The sequence below is a fragment of the Chrysochloris asiatica genome, unplaced genomic scaffold (genome assembly GCF_000296735.1).
Source record: "Chrysochloris asiatica unplaced genomic scaffold, ChrAsi1.0 scaffold00663, whole genome shotgun sequence".
NCBI classification, from domain to species: Eukaryota; Metazoa; Chordata; class Mammalia; order Afrosoricida; family Chrysochloridae; genus Chrysochloris; species Chrysochloris asiatica.
The window spans coordinates 83578-90721 of NW_006409181.1; the positions used below are offsets into that span (position 1 = coordinate 83578).

Here is a 7144-nt window from a genome sequence, read left to right on the forward strand (position 1 = left end):
GCAGAGAAGACCACCTCTCCCTCTGCCCAGTAGGTTGTTCCTAGGCAAGTTCTTCTACTTCTTTGACCCTCAGTCTCCTCAACTCCCCAGCAGATGATGATTCTGGGGCTATTGTGAAGGTTGCAATTACTGTAGGAACAGTGCTCCTGAGAGGTCTTGGCACTTGAGTGTGTTACCCTACGTCACTGCTGGAAGCTGGGTGGCCCCACGAGAGCCCCACTCTTGGTTCTCAGGTTGTCAACTCCAAGGACCAGGCATCTCATAGTAGGTGGGGGCTGTGTCTGAGGAGGAGGAGCCTCATGTGGTCATGAACAGTCATAGGGCAAGAGGACTTGGTGGGTGCTAAAACCATGTCTGACTTCCTCTGACTCATCATGGGAAAGATGACCAAACTCAAAATCAGCCGAAGGCTACTTCCTTTGAAGCAGAGGTCAAACATGCTTCTACCCAACAACCTTCTTAGCTCTATTCTGACACCAAACATTCCTCCTACAGCCCTCTCTGCTTCATATCTGGGTTCTTTCGATAATCCATTGCAATGGCCACACAGATCTCATAACAATACTCATGATTATGGTGTTTATTAGGGAAATGAACAAGGTACAATTCAGGATCAAAACCAACTCAGGACACAGCAGTTCTCCAGTCAGGAACTCCTCTTTTCGGCCGTACTGCAGGCACGCCTCACTCTTGTCTTCAGCCTTTCAGTCATGAGGTCTCTTAACCTCTGCCCTGCTCAGGCAAGTGATAAAAAACTCTTTTAGTAAGACTGTGAATGCCCAAAGGGCACATTCTGCAAGTCAGTCTTCTGCCTGTAGGCATTCAGCTTTACTCACTCCATAGGCCTAGAGCTGGAAGCTCTTCTGTCTCTCCATGCCACCACCTCTGTTGTTGTCTCTGCTGTTGTCTCTGCCATCACCTCTTGAGGTCTCATGTTCCACTCATGTTCTTCCTTCTTGAAGGTCCTAGGATCTTCCATCCCTGCTTCTGAGAAGACTCCTTTAAAACCTAGCTGGTGGGCAAAACTAACCAATCGCAGCATTAGAGTCCTATATACCTTTTTTGCATGATCCCACCCAATCACTTGGTGAAGATTAAGATGACTTTGGATAGAAAAAATCATATCAAATAAACTCAAAGCACCACAGTAGAGAAGTGAGAGTCTCTCTTCAAAGAGCAGAGATGGTCCAGACTCAACTTGCTACTATTCCAGATGGGCCTGGCATTGACCACCTGAGTGGAGGTGCTTTTCCATGCGGAGTCCCTTGTGAGCATGCTCAGAATCATGTGCTTAATGCACTTGTCCATGCACATCTGAATTCTAGTTGTGTGTACACACACATACACATGTGCACAAGCACAGAAAAGCATCACACACTCATCCTAAATCTCCTTTCCAACAAGGCTTCCAGTCCTTAGAGAGCATCTAAGAGTGCTGTCAGCACCAAGGATCCCCTGAATGACAGGAAATCTCTCCTACCTGGGTTGTGATGTGATGGATATCAGCAATGAAGTCCTTAGGCTGACCCATAGCTCCTCTACCAGCATCTCTGAATTTCTCTAAAACACTGCCCACCTCGTCTCTGTTACAGTTTTGTGAAGATCCCGCACCTGGTGACCTGATTGAGATTTTTCACCTTGGCTACAAGGATTGGGTAATCTACATGGGAGATGGTTCTGTACTCCATCTGGCTCCTCCACGTAAGAAATGTTCACAATAACAGTTTTCTAAATGTTTGTGACTATGATCATGAGAACAACCGAAAGACATTGCCGAGAGGGAAGCCTGAAGTGGGGGTCATGAACTCTCTGAGTGATGTGTCCCATTAAGTCAACACCAAGAATCTGGATAAAGCAGGTGGTGGTGGTTATGTGCTGTGGAGTCGGTTCCAACTCATAGAGACCCTGTAGAGGGTTTCTGAGGCTGTAAAACTTTATGGGAGCAGAAAATCTCATCTTTCTCACATGGAACTGCTGGTAGTTTCAAACTGTTAACCTTGAGATGAGCAGCCCAACTTGTAAGCACTGTGCTACCAGAGCTCCTTGGATAAAGTAGAGAAAGCTTCATTGGTTCCCAATGAGTGAGCCAGACTGTGTCCGAGCACTCATTGTTCCCAGTCATAATGGAGTCGCCCTGTTCTTTTAGACTCCGATGATGTGATTAAAGGGAGCAAAGATTCTCCAGAAGCTTGTAGTCTAAGCCCTTATAGTAGAAGGCTCTCTGTGCCATTTTTCGTAAGTACATGATTTTTCAGAGCAAGATGTGTTAATATTATGGACGTAATGCTCCTTAACAGAAGTCTTTAAAGAAACATGCCCCTGGTCTTGAAATTCTCTTGCAAATGCATGGCAATTACCTGTTGTATATTACTTAGCTCATAAATAACAAAAGCAGAAGGATGACAAAGCCAGGTCAAGGAGAATGCAAGAAAATGAATGTGTATAGTCAATGAAATAAATAAGACTATTAAATCAGATGCAAAACCTTTCATGTTGTACATCCTAAAGGCACCGTAACCTTGAGGTTCTCTTCTAGGCCAAGCATTTGCATTACCATGAGACAAAACCATGGTCAAGACATTCGTATTTTATTAACTCAATACACTTTATCATGTCTACCTTGAGAGTTGAAAATGTGTGAAATGATGGTAAATAGTAAATCAAGTTCGCTTAAACCCAATGAAAGTTTCATTCTTTTATGCCCACTGTTGCCATGAGTCAGAGCTGACTCAAGGGCACCTGTTGTTGTTGTTGTCAAACCTGTAGAGTTTCCAAAGAGCAGATGATGGGTTTAAGCAGCTGAGCTTGTGGCACACTAGGCGTGACAACTAACAGCACAAAATTATGCAAGGTATCTTGTTAATAAAAAGAGCAAAATCAGAGAATCCTCTATTGACCTTTGTGGAAAGTTAAGCATTCAAAGTTGAATAATTAGCACTCTTTTGTTCTTTTTTCTTGTCTCCTACCTTCTCTCTGCCTTTCCCACCTGCCCTGCGGGCTCTCTCTGATTCCCAGATGAGTTCCCCAGGTTTGGTTCCTCCAAAATATTAACATTTCTGAGCCACAGAGCTGTGGTGGAAATGGGTCCCCTGACGGATGTGGCATGGGGTTGCCTCTACCGGGTCAACAACTATTTGGATCATCAGTACCGACCACAGCCTGTGGATAAGATCATCAGCTCTGCAAAGAAGATGATTGGTGACCAGAAAACATACGAAGTTTTATGTGATAACAGTGAGAAATTTGTCACTGATCTGAGATATGGCTGGCCCCGCTGCAAGTTGGTAAGGCCCCTTTAGGATGAGCCTTCTCTGTTAGGATTCTCCTCAAGCTAGGAACAGAGGAGGAGGGGGCTTGGCAATGTGACACTGGAGCTTGAATGGCATTTCTAATGGTAGTGTTGTTGTTGTTGTTAAGTGCCATTGAGTCAGACTCATAGTGCCACTGTATAGAGTTTCCAAGAAGCAGCTGGTTCTTTAAACCATGGACCTTGTGGTTCACAGTCCAGGGCTGACCCTACAGCTCCTCACCGGTATTGATAGCGTTCTCATATTAATTCTGCAGTGCTCTTGATGCTAGATGCTCTTGAGTTGGCCCCCACCTGACTCCATGGGGACTCCAAGCACAACGAGAGCAGAAAGCTGTCTAGTGCTGTGACATCCCCGTTGTCAGTGGAAAACTGGACCATTGTGATCTATAAGGTTTTTGTTAGCCAGTTTTGGAGAGTACATCATCAGGTCTGTCTTCCTACATCATTCTGTACATCGTTCTGTCTGAGTCTGGAAGCGCCATGGAAACCTGCTCGGCAGAGTTATTGTTAAGTGTTAACAAGTTGGTTCCACACCATGTTGTTGTCTTGCTAAGTGCTGTTGAGTTGGTTCTGACCCATAGTGATCCTGTATAGGATTTCCAAGGAGCGGCTGGTGATCTTGAACTGCTGACCTTGCGGTTCAAACAGACTTTGCTGTCCAGCGCATTAACTCACAGCGCCACACCAGGACTCCATAGAAATACACAACCTCTACTAACAACCGTTGGCGGTACACATATGCATTGTTGTTGTTGTTGTTAAGTGCCGTCGAGTCAGTTTCGACCCATAGTGACCCTGAATAGGGTTTCCGAGGCTGTAAATCTTAACGGGAGCAGATCGCCTCATCTTTCTCCCATGGAGCAGCTGGTAGTTTCGAACTGCTGACCTTCCGGTTCGCAGCCCGATTCGTAACCACTACGCTACCAGAGCTCCTTTGCATTAGTCAGAATCTATCTGGAGTCTCCTACATTGTTGCTGCTGTTATGAAATGCCATGCAGTTGATTCCAACTCATAGTGTCCCTGTATAGGGTTACCAAGGAGCAGCTGGTGGGTTTGAACTGTCGACCTTGTGGTTTGAAGTCCAGTGCTGATCCTACAGCGCCACAGCAGGAGTCCTTAGGAGGTGATGTTGCTATTGTTGTAAAGTGCTGTTGAGTTGGTTTCGACTCATGAAGTTTCCTGTATAAGATTACCAAGGAGCTGCTGGTGGGTTTGAGCTGCCGACCTTGTGGTTTGAAGTGTAGGGCTGATCCTACAGTCCCACACCAGAAATCTCTTGAATGGAAAGTGAAAATTCTACTACAGAACCACGTGTGCTTCACAGTACTGTGATCCCATAGCCATCCTGTCCATCCTAACTCATAGCGACCCCACATGGATTTCCAAGGCTGTAAATATTTATGGATGTAGACAGCCTTATCTTTTTTTTCATAGCCCACTTGTGGGTTTGAACCACCACCTTGTAGCTAGCAGTCCAATGCTTATCCCACAGTGCCACCAATCGGCACGTAAAAACTTTTTTAACTTAGTAAGTCTTGACCACAAGCCTGCCAGGTAGGTCTCCTTAACTCCAGTCTGTGTAGATGATCTAGGCTGCACATGCCTACATCCAAGATCCAGGGAAGGTCCTGGCATATCATGATGCTAAAAAATCCACATAGAAGACAGAGGGGGACAGCAATGCCGGGAGTCCTGCCAGCTCTGGTTCGATTCCAACCCAGGGCAGCACTTTAATCAGGGCTCAGCAGGGACAGAGGCAGTCCCCACCTGCAGAACATAGAGGAACTTTTAATTCCATCTGCACTCGAGGACAGACTCACAGAATATAGGTAACTTGTCCAATCACAACTCAGTGAACCCAGATCTCTTGCATCCTTGAAGAGCACCATAAAGTCTGGAAACATTTCAAAGGACTGTCAACCCGAACAGTAGGTGGGGGAACCCATTGCTCTAAATTTCATGAATACAGATTCTGATACTTACACTGCAAATGACCATCAGAGAGAACATTTTCAACTCACTTCACCCGTCTAAGACTCAGTTTCTTCATCCAGATAATTAGCAAGTGGCCATGTCCAATCTAGCTCACAGAATTCTTGAAAAAAAAAAAAAATTAAATGAGAGATCAAGTGTCATGGAAATTAGGATGCTCTGTTAATTTTTTTTGCTTTCCAGAGTTATAAATTTATTTGATCATCAGCTTTTAATTTTCATCCACATTGACTGTCTGTAGGTTTTTTTAAAGTGGTGACGGGCACACAGGTCACCAGTGTGCAGAGCTTGTTTGGAGAATCTTCATCCTCATTATGTTTTCTGGACATCTTCACATACGTATGGTATAGGGGGACATTCCCGATTCCTTTGGCCCAGACAGCTTTGTTGAGCCTGGTGCCAATGCACACGTCTAGTGGTCCCATCTCCTTCATGGCAAATTTCTGAGTCTCCTTAAGTGTTCTAGGGGCACGCTTCTTGAAGCCCATTCCATGGATGTGCTTGTAAATGCTGATGGTGTACTCTCTGGTCACCACTTCATTGTGGGAACCATAGTGATGGGACCACATTGGAAAGGATGCTCTGTTACTGAACAGATTCTTTGAGAGCTGGTTCTGGTATCTCTGTAGCTCTCTAATGAACGCTGGTAACTACAGTGGAAGATAAGTAGGGAAGTGTAGCTAATGTGTTTGTAGTGTAGCCAATAACACGCTCTGTCCCCGCTCCTTCACCCACACCTTCTGCCTAACAGGACTCTGATGTTCATTGGGAAGCAAGAAGCTCCTACCACAGACCCAGATGATGCACTATGAGTGACCTGGGCCTGTCACATTGGTCCTTTCCTTAAGGTCTGTCATACGGATTTGGAAATATGAACAAGTTCTGGCCAGGAAGGTTTGGTAGCATATTGGCCAGAGGCTCAATGGGAAAGATATGACTCCCTAATAAAAAAGAGACAGGTGTTAAGAAAAAAAATCTTCCTTTTCTGTTTTGAACATGGTTCATAAAGAGGTGACTCTTGGGCAGCCATATTGGGCCATGCAAATATTCACTGACAGAACAAAGAGCCTGAGTTCTTGGTGGCATTGGTGAGCTGCTGAGCTGAAACTGGGCTCAGGTTTAGGTGAAACTCAAGTCTTCCTGTTACTGAGACAATGAATCCAAGCTATTGAAGCCACTGGACTGCTAACCACAAGGTCAGTGGTTCAAACCCACCGGATGCTCCTTGGAACCTGTATGAGTCAGAACCGACTTGACGGCATTTAACAACAACAGCAAAGCTCCATTACATGATCACAATGCTGGGAGCTTGGCTCCATGGCTTGCCTTGTAGCCCTAAGAACTCTCCAGTTTCTGTCTCTCAATATTTCAGCTCTTAGGGATAAGGGCCAGGGCTTGGGGAGGCAACCTGAAGAAGAGACTCTTCAAAGTAGTCTGAAAAAACAGGAGGCAGGATGAATGCGCCATGACCTGAGATCTAATCTAAAATGAATGAAAGAGTTTCACAGTTCAAATTTCATCACAGGTGAGCCTGGTTTTCCTACACGTAAGGAGAGCATGTGCTCATCTAGGCATGCTGGACAAATGCACAACTACATGTGTATGAATAAGAACAATCATAAGGCAACCTAGCTTCCACGGCTTGATGATCAGAACTTGATTAGAGGAAGATAAAGAAATTTAATAATGGAAGCAAATGTAAATTACTATGGATGTTGTTGTTGTTGTTGTTGTTAAGTGCCATTGAGTCGGTTCCGACCCATAGCGACCCTGTACAGGGTTTCCGAGGGTGTAAATCTTTACAGGAGTAGAAAGCCTCATCTTTCTCCCGCGGAGCGGCT

At 45.1% G+C, this 7144-nt stretch overlaps 1 pseudogene; it reads left to right on the forward strand.

Moving 5' to 3' along the window:
• The window catches only part of LOC102836186, a 55613-nt pseudogene that overhangs the window by 41490 nt on the left and 6979 nt on the right, over positions 1–7144 (forward strand).